The 18,375-nt window shown below is 42.1% G+C and overlaps 1 protein-coding gene across 4 annotated transcripts in view; it reads left to right on the top strand.

The window, feature by feature from the left end:
- ARHGAP18 (Rho GTPase activating protein 18) overlaps positions 1–18,375 on the top strand; it is a 190,247-nt gene that overhangs the window by 59,459 nt on the left and 112,413 nt on the right. The window lies entirely within an intron of this gene.

Genomic DNA, 18,375 nt, shown 5'->3' on the forward strand with positions numbered 1-18,375 from the left:
GGTCAGCCTGCCTGGGTTCATATCCTGATTCTCCCACTTATCAGCCATGTGTCCTTGGAGGGATTATTTAAACTTTCTACCCATAAATTTAACTTCATATTCATTTTCACTTTTTTGGAAGTACTAAGTGGAATGATCCATGTAAAGCCCTTTAGAATAGTGCCTGGTTTGTAGCCAGGTCTCTTTCTTTCTTTTTTTTTTTTTGTCTTTTTGCCATTTCTTGGGCCGCTCCCACGGCATATAGAGGTTCCCAGGCTAGGGGTCCAATCGGAGCTGTAGCTGCCGGCCTACACCAGAGCCACAGCAACACCGGATCCGAGCCACGTCTGCAACCTACACCACAGCTCACGACAACACCGATCCTTAACCCACTGAGCGAGGCCAGGGATCGAACCCGCAACCTCATGGTTTCTAGTCGGATTCATTAACCACTGTGCCACGACGGGAACTCCGGCAGGTCTCTTTTTTGAGAAAGACTTGATACAGAAAACACTTGATACAGAAAAGGGAAGAATACTGAGTTTTGTGGCACCTTTCACAAAGCATTTTCAAGCTTTTCACAAAAGCGTTTTCATTTTCATGTTGTTCGGAAACCTGGGCATGATCCATATGCTTAACTACAGATGGCATAACTGAAAGTTAACCATCCTGGGAAAGTTTAGGCGATGGAAGTTTAAAAGACCTTGGCCATGTCCTTTTGATCCAGAGCAACATTTACAATTTAAACTGAGTGACGGCCACTTACCACAGGCCTGCCTTGGGGCTTCGATGGGCTACGCTGAGGTCTGCAAACATTGACTTTTATGGCCAGTTGGAATGTGGGTGGGTCCTCTTTTGGCAACTGGACTAATTGCTGCCTCCACGCTTCCGTCCTTCTCCTTTAAAAACTACTGCAGCCCAGTGTGCCACATGGAAGAGGGCTGTCATCCTCTGATGTCTTTCTTGATGAGGCCAGAGGTTTTTTTTTTACATGAATTTACAGCATTTTAAAAGACCTAGGGTGAATAGAGTGCTTTCCTTCTGAATTTGTGTGTTATCTGAAACTGTATCTGTTTTGGGTGAAGGAAGGGCTAGTAAAGAGCTTTTATAATGCAGTTAAGTGATGAGTGAAGCAACGGTTTTCTTTTTCTTTTTCGTACCCTTGGTGTTTAAGGCATGATTGCTCATTCGAATCTTGCAGCAGTTAGTGACCAACTGCATTTCTAAGCTGTCCATATGGATAATTGTTTTCTGGATTAATCTAGTTGTCCATTTCATGGCACAGGAGTGTTTTCTAAAAACGATTTTCATTACATGTGTCGTTTAGAAGCCTTATGCGTAAATTTTCTCTTGAATTGTTCAAAGACACACCCAAGTGTTCTAACTGGGCAAGTCTTACCTTTATTTAGAGTTTTATGTGATATTTGCCTTTTAACTGCCTTCATCTGTGAGGCCTACAATTTTTGTGGGCCTCTTTAAAGTTCTTTTCGTGGAACTTAGATTGGATATATGCTTGCTTGCTTGTTTCCTTCTTTCGGTCCTTACTTCTTTCCTTCTGTCTTTCTTTCCTTTCTTTCTTTGCCACACCGACAGCATGTGGAATTTCCCAGGCCAGGGATCGAACCTGCACCATAGCAGCGACCTGAGCTGCTCCAGTGACCACGCTGGCTCCTTAACCCACTCTACCACACGAGAACTCCTATGCTTTTCAATTATAAGGATTTATAAATTTTAAGAACCCTACTCCATCAATAAAATAATAATAAAGTGCTGAAAACTTTTCTTATCTTCCATGGCACCCTTGTGTCTTTCACTGTCCACTCTTGTCTCTCTTTTCTAAGTGGGGCTAGTGCTTATTGGAAGGTTTCTGGTTGCTTTTCTTGTGTTTAAGTTCTTAGTACTTGGAATGTTTTTGAGAGCATTGTAGCAAAACAAACTCCCCCTAAATTGATGCAGTTAACAATGAATGTGATGGCTTCTGGATTGTATGGCAGTTTGGCCTCAAGAGGTTTTAATAATTGGCTGACCAGAGTGAATTACTTTTTTTCTCTTGGTTTAAAATTCCTCGTTACCTGCGCACCTGAGTATTGTTCACTGGTTAGAAACAGAACCCAGCATCCTAGAAGCCAAGGCGGCACCTGTGGGCCTTGTACCTTTCTCGCCTACATTTTCTTGATTGGAACTCTGCTCAGAGGTCCTCTCCTTGTCACCCTAGTGATGTCCCTGTGAGAGAGAGCTTGGAACAGCAGAAGCTGGAGGCCTTCAGGCTGTTGCTAGGGTGGGGGTGGAGGGTGGGGTGGGCGAGGTTAGCAGCCTGTCTCCATGCTGGGCTTGGGGGAAGAAGGTGTGCTAAGGTAGATGGGACACCAGTCCTTTCCTGAACTGTCTCCTGTAGGTGAGACACTTCTGTCCTGACCCAAACCTTGCATTTCATACAAATGCTCTGGGATGAAACAGTGTGTTGTCAGAGTTTTAGTCAGTATTGATTTTTTTAATGATTTTGTTTACATTTGATAAGAGCTGGTAGAAACTGAAAAGTCTCCTTATTTGAGCAGCACAGAGCCGTAAAGGAAAAGTAATTTGTTGGGGATGGATTAGGGCAGAGGAAGCAGAAGGGGTGATACCTAGATAATTCTGAAGACACGTTCTTGTAACTTCTGTTTTTGTTGCTGTGAGCCGGCCAACTTTAGCTTTTTTTTTCCCAAGAAGCAAGCAGAAACCCTGGAGGTCTGTGTGGCCAGTTACTACAGGTGGAGTCTTTACTGAGGTTCACTAAGTGTCTGAATTTTTGTGTTGGAAAAAATTTGTGAAAACATCGCCTCTTTTACACAATAAGTAGTTGCTTTTGCAAAGGACACTTGCGTCTTTAGGGAAAAAGAGACTTATTGCAGCATCTGGGTCATAAGGAAAAGACTATGTCCCTATCTTCCCTCAGGACTGATCACATGGCATGTTACTTAATTTTTTGAGACTCTCTTTTCTGTCCACTGGCTTTATAATCTCATCTTTTCAAGCTTGAGCTTGGTGCTTAATGGATAGCCCAGCCTTGTTGCCCTCTGTCATCTTACATCTCAGAGCAAACCCACTGGTTTCAAATTTTTGAGGAGGGGGTTGGGTTTGCCTGTGAGCTGTCCTAGGCAGCTTATGATTTGACCATTTGGGGTCTTTTTAAAGAAACAGGAAGTTCCTGTTGTGGCTTAACCAGTTAAGGATCCATCATAGTATCCATAAGGATGCAGGTTTGATCCCTGACCTTGCTCAGTGAGTTAAGGATCTGGTGTTGCCACAAGGTGCAGCGTAGGTCACAGTTGTGGCCCAGATCTGGTGTTGCCATTGCTGTAGTGTAGGCCAGCAGCTGCAGCTCCAATTCCACCCCTAGCCTGGGAACTTTTATATGCCACAGGTGCAGCCCTAAAAAGAAAAATAAATAAAGAAGTAGATTCTGCCCACGGGCAGATTCCCTGTTAGGGGGTGTGGCATCTTTGCTAAGCTGTTTAGAACTTTATGTGACTCCTCATGTATGAAATGAATGTAGTAATGCTCTGTGTGCTTTGCAAGGTTTGTTACACAGATCAACTGTGTAGCTTTTGAGAGTATTCAAAAAACATGCACATGAGGAATATTAATTACTAAATCCTTTGCAACACAATATCTTTCCCCTGGACATTTCAGTTAACCAGAATTGTCATACTGAACTTTATGGGTTAATTTTCACTTACTTTTTTTTTTTTTTTTTTTTTTTTTTTTTTGTCTTTTTGCCATTTCTTGGGCTGCTCCCGTGGCATATGGAGGTTCCCAGGCTAGGGGTCCAATCGGAGCTGTAGCCGCTGGCCTACGCCAGAGCCATAGCAACGCGGGACCCAAGCCACGTCTGCAACCTACACCACCACTCATGGCAACGCCGGATCTTTAACCCACTGAGCAAGGCCAGGGATCGAACCCGAAACCTCATGGTTCCTAGTCGGATTCGTTAACCACTGAGCGACAACGGGAACTCCCATTCACTTCTTTTTGCTGTGTATTAAAATGTAATTTTTTTGAGGATGTAGGTCTTCCCTTGTCTCTACCTAGATTTAGTAGCCAAGTGCTTGACTAGACAGGTAATAAAAGTTTGAATGAAAGAATGAGTGAGTGGGTGTGAAAGGGAATAGGGTGTAGTGATTACACAGGCACTTTGGAACCAGATTGTCTGGGTCAGAGTCCTGGTTCTGTCATTTAATAGTTGTATGACCTTGGAGAAATTATTTAATGTCATAGAGCCTCAGTTTTTTTCTTTTCCTTCTGCAGACTGGCCATAGTAATACCTAACTCAAGAGTTATTATGAGGAGTTCCCTGGTAGCTCAGTGGGTTAAGGATCTAGCATTGTCACTGCTTTGGCACAGGTTTGATCCCTGGCCTGGGAGCTTCCACTTGCAGACATGGCAAAAAAAAAAAAAAGTGCTTGACATAGAGCACAATGATTTTCTTTGATGCAGGAGAGTCAAAAATGGTTACCTCTTGGTGAATTAATTTGGAAATACTGCCAACATTTTTGAAATTGATTTATAAGTGGCGTGGCAAAAGAGTGTTTGCTTTAATTTTGTACGGTGGAACTTCTTAATTTGAAATATAATATATGTAGAAGTTTATGATATTTGTAACAATATGTCAGATTACATTAATTTTAATAACTACTAAGAATACCAAAAATGTCTCTTAAAAAGGACTTAAGGGGAGTTCCCTGGTGGTCTAGTGGGGAGAATTTGGCACTTTCACCACTGCAGCTTGAGTTTAGTTCCTGGTCTGGGAACTGAGATTCCCGCATCAAACCCTTGTGTGCTGTGGTCAGTAAATTAATTAATTAATTTTAAAAAAGGGGGCTTAAAAGTATTGAACCCTTGTTAGACCCAGTTGACTGTTTTTAAATCAGTTTTTGTAGTTTGGATGGATATAATTTCTAAATAATTTGTAACTTTTAATAAGATGGAAAATCATCTCATGCAGAGTCAGGAAAAGTTATTTGCTCATGTTCCTTGAAGACCAAATTGACTTTAGGTTATTTGAATACTTGTAGGTAAAAATACTAGTATATCATCATAACTAAAGTATTTGAAGAGAGAATAATTTGTATACCTCCCTCCCCCCAAATATATTTGTGTACTTTCTGAACAACTGTTGATCTTAGAACCAAGAAGTGATGTTTCATGGAGCAGAGCTAAGCTGATGATCTGATATCCACCGCCCAGATCTGGCTGGGCCTGTTCACCCACCCAATTCCTGCAGAGCCCCAACCCCTTTCCCATTTAGTGCACACTTTTGAAGACTACACTGTTGATTTTTCTCTTTATCTGTGTTATACATAATACATTTATTTAAAAAATTTTTTTTTAAATTTTTTGTCTCTTTAGGGCTGCACCCATGGCATATGGAAGTTCCCAAGCTGGAGTCAAATGGGAACTGTAGCTGCTGGCCTGCACTGCAGGCTCAGCAACACCAAATCTGAATGTCGAAGCTCAGGGCACCGCCTGAGCAAGGCCAGGGATCGAACCCGCGTCCTCGTGGATACTAGTCACATTCTTTACGCATGAGCCACAGTGGGAACTCAGTACATTTATTTTAAATGCCTGCTATGCACTGGGCCCTAGGCTAGGAAACTGTCCCCATAGCCAGTTCTCAGATCTCTCCTGTACCTACCTGCCTTTCAGGTTGCTATAAACTCCTGCTTGGGAAAGGCTCTCTAGAGCAGGCTCTTTGGCTTCCACCTCTAAGATACTGGGGACTCTTTTGGTGGGAGTAGATGGCGCTGGAGGAAGGAAGGAGATGGTGAACTGGAGGGAAGGGGGAGGCACATGCCGGTGAGTAATGCAAAAGCTATTTTCCACGAAGGGGAGGAGGGAATCCCATACCTGATAATTGAATTGCTTAGAGCTGTCAGTTCTCCAGTCATGCCCTTTTCTGGATTAACTAAGTTCTTCTCAAGTAGCCGGAAAACTCAAAACACCGTAGATTTGTAGCATTGTTGTTATGGGAGAGTGTGTTCTGAGCTCCCAGCAATAGGTTTCGAAATACACTTTTCAAATTTAAATAAAATCTTCAAGTCAAAGATGACTCTTCTTTGTTGCCTCTTAGCGTCTTTGTGAATTGAGTTGCAAAAGGGATGTGTTTTGGCTGCCTTTAGTTTTGTCATACTCTAGTCCAATGTACTTCTGAGGGTACCTGGGGGCTCTGTGTGCCCTACTATGTCTTTCCTCAGCTCCTAAACATGTGTCTGTCTTCCGTGAGGGAGTATGCACGTCTATAAATGGGTTATTTATTTTGAAAGATTTAGGAACGTGGAAATTGATACTATGTTCTTACGACTCGAGTTGAATCAGATTAAAACTGAATAATGTAGTTAATAAAGTGGGAAATGCTTTAACATCATGCTGCTGTAAAACTGAAACAGTAGAAAAATATTGGGATTCACGCTAACAAGAATTTTTGAAGCTTGGGTGGTTTGGCTCTAGAGATCTGGTTTATCTCTGAATGCTCAACGTCTGTCAGATACCATCTGTATTTTGAGGAAAATAGTAGGAATTATTTATTGTCGAGCAGCATAAAATTGAAATTCTGTCTAGAAAGATTTAGGTAATTCAATAAGGCATTAGAAATACATAAATGTAGAATGTCTTGAAATTTTAATTATTAAAAGAACTTAATATGTATTTTAGTAAATAACTGAAGGTCTTTGCTGGGTGTGAATAATAAACAGAATAAAATAGGTGTAAGAATTTCTTCTCTGAAGGAGCTTGCAGTATAATTCAGATGGATTCTGAAACAACTTTTTCAGTATCATATTTAGAAGCTATGGCATGGGTCTGTCTTTTGAGGTATAAAACTTAAGAAGAATTGAGAGTAACTAAGATTTGGTTTGAGTAAGAAAAGGTGACTTAACTGCAAGTCGAAAGGAACTTTAGCTATTTATAGGTAGTCTAGAAACATGTAATTCAATCAACTTATTCTATAATTAATGTTTTGACTAGGGTTACTAAGTGTGTGTCTTTTCATTTCTCTCTAGTCCAAATAACACTGTCAAAGCTATGGCCCATCATCTGATGGAAGTTATTTAGGTCAAGGTAGAAAGAAATTTGTATGATGTCTTTTTTTCCCCCCCGTAAATCATTGATGGTTAATTTTTAAAATTTGTTATTGAAAGTGGGGATGTGAATGCTTTAGTATTTCCAGGGTAAAATTCTTTTGGATTATGGCAGTTTTGAATCATTTTGGATTATAGTATATTTACACAGTGTCATCCGACTGGACCTCTTTAGGGAATTGTGTAAGTGTATTAATCCTTTGCTCCCTATTTTTTCAGAGGAAGCTTTCTGTACTTTGATTTAGTAGGGGCCTGGCAGGTTGTATAAGAAATAAGTGATGTGGAGGATTGAAAAGTGCAGGCCTCAGAAACATGTGGGTTTTGTTAGAAAATGTTAGCTAGAATTTTAAAAATACTGAGTAAGGCACCCCACCCCCCCAAATCCTGTCCGGAGGTTGAATCAGACCCAGGCATCCCATCTGGTGAAAGTCAAGGTAGTGGCTCACAGTTGTCTGTTGCTGTGTCGCATATACCACCCCAAACCTCGGCGACTTAACAGTGTTCTCTCTTGATTCTGGATCACAATCAAGTTCTTTCTTGGGGTCCATCAAGCAAGAGGGGCTGAGGCATGGGGGATCCTCAGAGGCTTCTTCAGGCACAGGTTTGACACCTGGACTGGTAGGTCATCTTTCTTCTTGTGCAGCTTCTCTTCATGACTAGCTTGGACTTCATCTAATCATGGCCGTGTCCGAGGAGTCGGGCTTCCTGCATTCTTGCTGGCTGACCCCAGAGTGAGCATTCTAAGAAGTCTAGGTGGAACCTGCCAGGCTTCTTAGGGCCTAGCGTCAGAAGTTACTCAGTGCCACTTGGCTAAATTTTTTTGGCCAATTAATCATAGCCCTGCTCAAATTCAAAAGCATGGAAAAAGAGGCTTCATCTCTCGGTGAGGGAATGGCTTACATATCTTTGTCAGGAGGTCATCTTTGGCAATGAGCTACTCAGTTATCATTCCAGTCTCTCTGTATCTGGCCCCAGCTACCTTTTCTGCTCTCAGCATCAGCTGCTCTTAGAGATCTCTGTTCCCTGGAGCTTGACTTTAAAATCCTCCACCAGTGCATACGCATCCTATGTGCATGTATCCCTCTGTCTTACTTTGTCGAGTTTATGTTGGAGAAATTTTTTCTGTTCATGAGGGACATAAATGCCTTAAGCATGGGCCTAATTTGTCTTTATCCCAAGTGCTAGATGGATTCAGTATCCTATATGTAACAGGAATTCAGCTGTATTTGTGCATTGATTGATAGTTTGGAAGGGTTGGGTTTTATGTTTGCAGGACAATTTACTCTAGAGCCTTTTTTTTTTTTCTTTCCACCAAAAAATATGCTTGATTTCCAAAAATGTTTGTTCACAAGTTTCTAAATTTGAATTTGGGTTTAGCCGCAAGTGAATTTGAATTTGGAAAGAACAGAGTCCTGAGAAATGAGATCTTCCTTAGAAAGAACATGTTTCCTCTGTTCGATGGCAGCAGAATTGCCAAAGGCCCTTGTTTGTTTACATCCAGTGATATTGACTCTAAGGGACTCTTGGACACAGATGTAGTGTTTTGGAGTACATAATATTTTTGAAATTACATAGTACATATGGAAAACATCCCAGAGGCTGTATAAAAATTAATTGCCAGTATTCGTGTTGCTTGCTTTTTCTACTCCCAGAACATTAGTTAAATTTAGCAGCCGTCCAATAATTCTTATCATTGTGCCTTAGTGTTCCCAAATAGCATCACTGTAGGATTTCCTTTATTTCTTGTCTAGAAACACTGCTGTACTCTACCAGTTACTAAGTCTTTGCCACTTGCCACACTTCCTTCAAAGCGAAGTGACTAGGAGGATACCTTCTGAATTCTGGGGCAGGAGGAAACATTTTTTCCTTAAAGAAGGGAGATTCTTTTTAAAGCAGTACTTGAAGATTAGAATATGTACCTTATTTAAAAGAACTTTGTATCTCCAGCTTAGAGCTTCCACTGATTTTATTTTATTTTATTTTTATTATTTTTTTGCTTTTTTGGGCTGCACCTGCAGCATATGGAGGTTCCCAGGGTAGGGGCTGAATAGGAGCTATGGCTGCTGGCCTACACCACAGCCACTCAGGACCCGAGCCGTGTCTGCAACCTACACCACAGCTCACGGCAGTGCCAGGTCCCTGACCCACTCAGCAAGGCCAGGGATTGAACCCGCATTCTCATGGATACTAGTCGGACTCGTTTCTGCTGTGCCATAATGGAAACTCCCTACTACATAAATTTTTACTATCTTTCTATAGCAATAATGGTAATGTTTTATTTGTCCAATCACTTAATTCCTAAGATTTTAGGGTCATTTAAGGAATAGATATACACCAATTACTCCACCCTATCATATAGATCAGAAATCATATCATCTCCATTTTGCAGGCAAAGGGAAGAGACTAATCCCTTTTGAGCTTAGTTTGAAGCCTGAAGCTTGAAAGCCAAGGCCAGGCTATGTATGAAAAGCAAACCGTTCTGATAACTTTTTACATATTTCAGTAGAGATTAATACTTTGATAATCTGCTTGAAGCAAAATTCCCTCAATAAATAAGTGAAAGGGATAGATCTGTCTCCCAAATTGTGTATAGAATATCATTACTAGATGTTCCCTTTAAAAAGAATTTTGTGGTTTAATATTTTGGTTTAAACAAAGTTTATTGAAACACACCTTGTACTGTATAATACCATAGCTATCTATTATTACGAATTTCTAAAAAAACCCCAAAAACTGGTAGCAAGAAGCATATGCTAAATATTCTAAATTTATTTGGCGTAGGAGTCCTCCACCCTTTTTTTATATAAATTTTTTATTACTCAAATGAATTTTATTACATTTACAGTTGTACACTTTTTTTTTTTTAATAGAACACTTATTACCAGTATTTTAGGGAACACAATTTATAGAATGCCAAAATACTGCCCTTTCTTTATAAGTGAAAAAATGTCAAAAATTGTGTACTTTGAACTTAGTGACACATTTTGGGCTTTTTTGCTGTGGTGGTAATAGTTGTTAAATAATTAACAACTCTTAAAATAATAGCTAATAATAGTAATAATAATAGTAATGATAGTAATAGTTTTAAAAAATTACCCCTTTCTTTTGTGGCCACTGTCTGTTTCATCAATACAGGTAAGATCTCCCCTTGTTGAACATGTTTCCACAGTAAGAAGTTTTTTTTTTTTTTTTTTTTAATACTGAAGACTTAACAGAATACACATCTTTTAATGTAACATTTCTTAGCTTCTGTTTTTATAGGGAAAATTTGTATATATATATATATGCCGCCAAACCCAATAATGACATTTGAAACCCAAATGTGAGGGAAATAACTCAAGTTCCATTTTTAGTATGATGTGGACGTCTTGAAAAACATACCCAAAGTCAGCCCAGAGGATAGACATGCCATGCCCCTGCCTAGAAACAACACTTAATCTTATGAATGATTTGCTGTTCAGTAAATGGCATTTTAAGCATTTTACATTCAACATGGAAGTTGGTTAAATATGTATTGGAGTCATGCCGTGTGTTTTGTTTTGGAAATGAGTGGAGGGGCTTGGGTAGTCATGTTATCTGTTCTATTTTCTATTTAAAAGGATAGGACAATGGCAGTATTTTTTTTTTTTTTTTCTTCTTCTTGGGTAAGGATTGCTGCCACTAAATTAGGTTATTTGAACTTATTTCACCCTCATAACAGCCCAGGCAGGTAGGTGATACTCTACCCAGTTTGTACAGGGAGAAATGGAGGCATGGCCTGGGCCAGGAGCTTACTCGAGGTCCTAGAGCTAAGCGGCTGGACTGGGATTTGAACCCAGGCCGTCTGCTGTCACCACTGTGCCCTTCATAGGAATGATTGGTTTCTAACTTTTGTCAACAGAGTGTGGTTTCTAGAAGTATATGCAGAGCCATTTAAATGACAGCTGAATGTTCGATTGGTAGTTTTCGTGCGTGTTTATAAGAAAACTCTGCCCTCTTTGGTATTGAAAGATGATAATGCCAATCTGGATTCTAAGCAATTCACTGGTAGTAAAATAGGCACTTTGGGAGATAACCTTTCAAACCCCGAGATATCATTTACTGCAATGAAGTAGTAAATGGCTTTGCTAAATTCTGCCCTTTGAGCAAATAATTTTGTGTGGCCTTGAGGTGTCTCCTGGCATTTTGTGGTCAGCTATTCATGTAACTGGGGCAAATTGTATCACAGAGGAAAAGGAAAACAAATATTTATGGAGAACTCTCTATGTGTAAAGCCCTTTAAAATGGAACTTGCTTAATCTTCATAAGGTTAGAATTATTATCCACATCTTAAGAAAGAGAAAGCTCTTCTTGTATGTGGAATCACTGGTCTCAGATGGCACAGCTTGTATGTAGATCAATTCTGACATGAACCCTGATCATTTTCATGGGCCATTATTGTTTTTCTCCCTTCAAAGCATGTGTATCTGAATGACAGGGTCTTAGTTCAAAGGAATGGTGTCTTCCGTGACAGGCCCTGATCTGGATCTTTCAGAGCTGCAGTCTGGGCAGGCCCTGACCGTGGTGGGGGCTGCAGGGGCCATGGGGAAGTGAAGGCTCCTGTAGATAAAGTAGGAGTTCCTGCTATGGTGCAACAGGATCAGCAGTGTTTTGAAAGCACTGGGGGACCGGTTCAATCCCTAGCCTGGCACAGTGGGTTAAGGATCTGGTGTTGCCACAGCTGCAGCTTCAGTTGTGACTGCGGCTCCGATCTGATCCCTGGTTCAGGAACTCCATATGCCACGGGGCAGCCAAAAAAGAAAAAAAAAAAAAAAAAAAAAGGAGAAGGGGAAGTGCCAGGCTGGGGCCTCTTTTGTCTTGCCATCACTAGCCATTTGCAAACTGGAAACTCTCTTCAAATGCATTGATCTCCCTGCACCAGTATGACACAGAAACAAGATACCCTTTTAAAATACTGCCACTATCGCCGTCATCATTGTTGTGGCAGTGGTTGTAGTTTTCTTTTTTTTCTTTTTTGATTTTTAGGGCCGCACCCGCAGCACATGGAGATTCCCAGGCTAGGGGTCAAATCGGAGCTGTAGCTGCCGGCCTATGCCAGAGCCACAGCAACGCCAGATCCTTAACCCACTGAGCGAAGCCAGGGATTGAACCCGCATCCTTGTGGATCCTAGTCGGATTTGTTAACTGCTGAGCCACAACAGGAACTCCCAGCTGTAGTTTTCTCTAAAGTCTGAATAGTCAGATTTTCCTTAGTCCTAGAAAAATAGGACAATAGGACAGCCATGAGGCTACATTGTCCCCAGGCTGTCCCCAGCGATCTAGGTGGTCTCAACACCCTTTCTGGTACTTGGGGACGTTCCATGGACATCCGAGTGAACTGTTGTCCTCTTTAGCTGTGAAAATGTGGAAATGTCGCAGTTGCTAATGAACTGCTCTTTTTCATTTAGTAAAGTCGTCCAAACACTTCAGGGGGCTGCAAGGACATTAAAGCCTTGCCCCACCACAGACCTAAGAGTCTCAAAATAAAATGACCTATTTGGTGTTTCAAAAGCGCTTTTGATTAAATTACTGAAAATATTGAGAAGGTGGTGAGTGACGGCTGGCTGACTGGACAGCATTTACTTACAACTATCTTCTAGCCATGGATATTTTTCATAGCGGAGAGATTTTCTCAGTTGCTAACTACTAACCAAATGATCAGCTCACCGCAGCTCTTTCTGCAGCTTCTCCACTTTCAGGCAAAGTCATTTGAGACTTGTCAGAAAGCCAAAGATTGGGGAATACCTTATTCTTGGTCCTAAACCTAGACCTGTTTTATAAATAGTCCGTTTCCAGGCCAAGCTGTCCCTGTGTGACATGTTCCCACAAATGTCCCACTGCCACAAACTGCTCGTCTTCGCAAAAATAGAATCCTGTGTCCGCTCAGTGAGTTCCTGCTTTCCTAGGATGCCGTCCCTGTGCCTCTCGACCACATGGGAAAGAGAGCAAACATCACCCAAAGAGAATCTTTTGCCTCCTAAGAGTCTCTGCCTTTGTGTGATACTTGACGTTATGTCCTTTCTCTGTACCCAGGCAAATGGTTTGCGTGCAGCAATTTTCCAAAGTGGCCAACTCTGTAGACCCAGAGTGGGGTGGGGGTGGGGGGTGGTCAGGGAAAGGGTAGGGAAATATGAACCCAGGTGAGATAGAATAATCTTGAGAAAGGGGCCTTCCCAGGCAAGCCAGGCTCTGTGGACAAACTTACCTCTTCGGGGAGAAGGAACGCAGGGAGGGAGCGTGCATTTTGAAAAGAGTCATACAGGGAGTTCCCTTTGTGGCTCAGGGTATTAAGGATCTGGCGTTGCCAGGAGAGCTGTGGTGTAGGTCTCAGATGCAGCTCAGATCTCATGTGGCTGTGGCTACGGCATAGGCCGGCAGCTGCAGTTCTGATTCGACCCCTAGCCTGGGAACCTCCATATGCCACAAGTGTGGCCCTAAAAAAGCCCCCCCCCCCAAAGGTGTCAAACATTTCGCAGTGTAAAAAAAATCTATGAAGAAAGAGGCCCAGGCTGCCTTGCCCTTGCCTCAGGCCAGTGGGCCCAGAGGTCTCAGTCTAGGGAAGTAGGGGGGGTCCCTGGACTTTCAGGGTCAGGAACAGAAAAGTAAGCCTAGGCCTGGGAGAGGAGAGCAGTTACGAGAGGGACAGTTGCTCCTGTCACCTCCAGAGGTCCTGGCAGGGTCAGTGCTGAGGCAGCCTGGGGGCAGACCTGAGGCCACGCTTGAGAGACCTGTGGCAATCGAGGTGGCCTGAAGGAGCAGTCAAGAACTCAGAAGGCCACTGTGGGCTGACCAGAAGTGGGGGCATGAGGCTGGTGGGCACAGCAGGTACCAGGCTTTTAGTGGCTGGGAGGTGTATATATAGCCGCTCAGCAGCCTTTGGGGAAACTGTAAACAGACTGGGGATCAGAGAAGCTTCCTGCAGTTAAATGGGTGGGATATACACCAGAGACCATTGTGCCGCTGTGGGATAGTTCACATCCCCTCAGGTGTGCTTCCCTGAAGGGTAGCTAGGGAAGCACCTGTTCAGGCATCCTTTTATTTCTTAATTGATAGTATAGAATTTTTTTTTTTTTTTAAATCCTCTTCTAAAATTTTGTTTCGCGAAACCTTGGCCAGTCAGTTTTAATGCTTGGAGAGAGGTGATCTATAAATTTCTGCCTGAAATCCTAATAATCCAAGCATCTCGAAGAAGTTATCCAAAGAGTGAATTTCATGAGAAAAAAACTAGCTTCCTGGGCTCAATATTAGAGTGGACAAAATGCATTGCGGGGTAGCTAGGTCTTCGCCTGGAGATGGCTGCAGCCGAGGGTCCACCTGACTCTGTCTCCCTGCCCCGGTCCCTGTCTGCTTGCTCTCTAAGTGGAGTTCCTCCAGCTTCTAAGGGCCTATGCTAATGTGGCCTCATCTGTGTCTTCCTTTATCAAGGAGTGGTTCTGGGATAGTCTGAGCCTATTTGTGTTGCCGGTGATTATTTCTGGGTTGTTCACTCCCTTCTCTCTCTCTCTCTCTCTCTCTCTCTCTCTCAATTAAGGCTTGAATCACCTGTTAAATTGCAAGGATTTTGTGCACTGCTATAGCATGCCTTGTGCTACTCACCCAAGAACAGCTTAAACTTAGCCCTGTAGATAAATGATCAAGATGCAATGCACTTGGTACCCTGCAGGGTTTTTTGGGTGCCACTCTCCTCTTTTTTTCAGCCACTCGTGGTGTTTGTATTGAAAACATGCCGATAGCATTGAAGCGAATTTACAGTTTCAGAGATTTTAAGGAAACATCCCGATATTGTGAATCACAAAAGAGTGACTTGGTCCCTCATGAGTCTTCTAAATTGTGACATACATTTTTAAGCTCATGAACTTAAAGTGTGCAATGTTGTCCTTCTTTTTCAGAGGGACACTAAAGGCTACAAATCTATACAATGCTGTGTTACTGAGATAGATCCTCTTCCCTCTGCATGAATATTTTTTAAGTGAATATTTATACTATTTAATATTTTATGTGGATTACATCTTGGATTAAAAAGTAAATAAGGACAATATTAACTGTTTGAAAGCCTTATCTATGGATTCTAAAACTGTACTCGTGACTAATGTAAACAATCAACTGTTACTTTACTCTCTGAATTTATCATCGTTTTATTATATTTGGAACATGAGTCATTTTACACTTGGAGAATTTTGTATGTTGTATATAGTGACAGATGTTTTGAGCCAAGTTGGTAAAATCCACCAGTTTTGCTCAATCCACATCAGATATTTATGAGTTTTCCATTTTAAGGATAGCATTTATAGGAATATATCTGGTAAGCGTGTATTTAGTTCATCAGTGATTTTACTGCCTTTTTTTTTTTTTTTTTCTTTTTAAAGCTGCACCCAAGGCAGATGGAGGTCCCAGGCTAGCGGTTGAATCAGAGCTACAGCTGCCAGCCTGCACCTACGCCAGAGCCACAGCAACACAGGATCAGAGCCTCATCTGCGACCTACACCACAGCTCACAGCATCGCCTGATCCTTAACCCACTGAGTAAAGCCAGGGATCGGATCTGCAACCACATGGTTCCTAGTCGGGATTCGTTTGCACTGTACCACGACAGGAACTCCAATTTTACTGCATTTTAATGGCATGTACCACTTTAGATGTTGCACATATATGAAGATAATATTAGTACTTTTTATTGATTCATTTGGTTGATTTTTACTTATAATTTACGTATAAGTCGTTTCACATGCACACATACATATGGGTTTACACGGGCAGAAAATTTGTATTGATTTTGTGACTAATAAAACATCATTAATTGGATTGTTTAGCCAAAGCAATCATGGTTTCTTGTCATTGGTGTTAGAACCATAATTAAAATTTACATAATTATTTAAAAAACAGAAATTAACTAGCCCTCTTTTAAAATTAAATGACAAGTTGACCTGAATGGTCAAACCTCTTTGTAGTGTCAGAATTCAGAATGAAAATTTGAAGGCTGGGATGCTAAGAGGGAGGTAGAGAAATAAATTGTTTTTCCAGGGATGCTGTTTTCTCAAATCCTCAAAAAAAACAAATGGGAAAAATGTATTTTTCCAAGTAACGAAAGAGAGCAATGGAAAGATGTCTGTTTATATTTTGCCTTCACATGTGCAATGACTTTTGATGCTGTGCCAGGAGGACAGCTTCATGCAGAAGAATGTGTAAGTGAGTTATCATTCCTGCATCTTTCCTGAAGTTACTCTGATCAAGTTTTCAAATGCAAACCCCAGAGCTGCCCACTTCTTCCTATGAGGACACCCCTGTCTTCATCTGAGGGGAGTATCACTGCCTTTCACTGTCAGGCTTTTCCTGGTCTTTCATGCTAGAGATGAGCCACTGACGAGGCTTCAGAAGCCTGGCTAGGGAGCCATCATTAGGGGCAACCACTTTATTCCTCTAGAAATTTAAAATCAGCCCCCTTGGTTCTGTGGGTTTAATAAACTCCAGACAAAAAAAGAGTAGCAACAAGTACATTTTTGGAGGTTGAAGAGTTACTTGGAATCTGCTTCCTCTTGGCCTTGTGACATTGAGATCCTCAAGGAGATAGAAAGAAAATAAGAGTGTTTTATATTGGATGATAGATGCAGCCTGCTTAGAATCGGTCTACTGAATCTCCCAAAGAAGGAATTGTTGCCACTGGTAGCGTCTCTGTTTGTTTTCATTAGCCAGTGTACACGCAGCTGTCAATGGTGAGATATCTTTAAAAGCAGGAACACTCAACAGTACGATGTTAACTCTTCTCTGAAGTTTGTCAAACAGGTACCGTGTTCTTTCCAGTGCTGGGTATACTGTGCTCTTCAGAAATAAGCCCCTGTAAGGAGTTTTCAAATTTCTCCTAAGGAGGATGAGCTGTGTTGCATGTTCACAGTCACTATAGGAAGTTACGGCCACTCTACTAGAGGTTCAAATAACCAGACAAACCCATAACCCTCCTGTGGATGTTTGCGGAGGAAGGACATCTTGCATTCAACTAAGGGTCAGAGAGAGTTTCAAGTTTCATCTTGTTGGAGTGGTTGGGTAGGATTGAGCTTCAGAGGAAGAAGGTGAAAGGCATGCTGAGGAGAGGGAGGTTCCGATGGGGGTCCCTTCTGTGGGGATTCAAATTTGGCTCGAGGACAGGAGACTTGAGAGAGGAGGAAGGAAAGGAAGGGGGAGGTTGAGGCCAATTCGTGGGTAAGCTGTAAAGGTCAGCCCTGACTGCGGAGTTGGGATTTCTTTCACTCAGGGTCTGCTTGTGACTTGCCCACTTTTCAGAATACCCAACTGCTCCACCATGGACCCTTGGACCCCCTGCACTAGGATAGATGGAATAGGATGGCCTCATGGTGAAAGGAGGCATCTCAGGATTGTGAGAGAGCATGGTTTCATACCTTGGACCCATTACTTACTAGTTAATGTGACCTTGGGCAAGTTGCTAAACCTCTCTGTGCTTCAGTGGTGGTCTGAGGACTAAGTGAGGTAAACCACATAAAGCATACAGGCCCATTGCAAATAACCAACCAACCAAACAAAAAAGATGTCCCTGATGAACCTCTTATGCCATCTGAGACGGTCTCTTCCCCCAGCTATCCTGTTAGGAGTATAGCTCATAATTAGTCTGAGAATGAGTCCAGAGAGAGAGACAGTGTGATGAGATGGGAAGGTGATCAACGCAGGTAAGAGGTAGGTTAGAAGAAAGTGTGATCATTTTGGATGAACTTTAATGAATTCTCTAAGTTCCTTTCCTGTAGTTAAGTCTGCCTTCCTAAAACAAAGGTGCATGCCTACCTCCTTCCCATATTCAGGGAAGACAAGGAAAGCAGCATCCTCAGGCCAGGCTGTTGTGATGGGCTTTTAGTCTGAGTCTGGTGTCCTGTTGAGTCCTTCTTGGTGCCTGAGGAAAGGAAAGAGGTAATGCATGGCTTATCAGCCCCAGACAGGCAGAAAACACTTTCTTGACCCTTGGGTGGGGTGGGGTGGGGGTGGGGGGTAAGATTTCATCTACAAGCTCTGTCAGTAGGTCTTCAGACCCCTGGTATTTTCAGAATTGACATTTGCAGTGTCTATCCTTTGCAGTAACGTGGATGACTGGAAGCTGTGATTGTTGACACTTTCTCTGAGACCCATGAACCAGAGTTGCAAGCCTTGAGGGTGTGGTGTGTAGAAGCCAGGCTCTAACAAGAGCAGGGATTACCTGCCCCGCCACCTGCAGCCTGTTTTTCGTCCTGAAGTGATGAGACTGTGTGCTTATAAAGAAGAGTTTT

Source organism: Sus scrofa, chromosome 1, assembly GCF_000003025.6.
Source record: "Sus scrofa isolate TJ Tabasco breed Duroc chromosome 1, Sscrofa11.1, whole genome shotgun sequence".
NCBI classification, from domain to species: Eukaryota; Metazoa; Chordata; class Mammalia; order Artiodactyla; family Suidae; genus Sus; species Sus scrofa.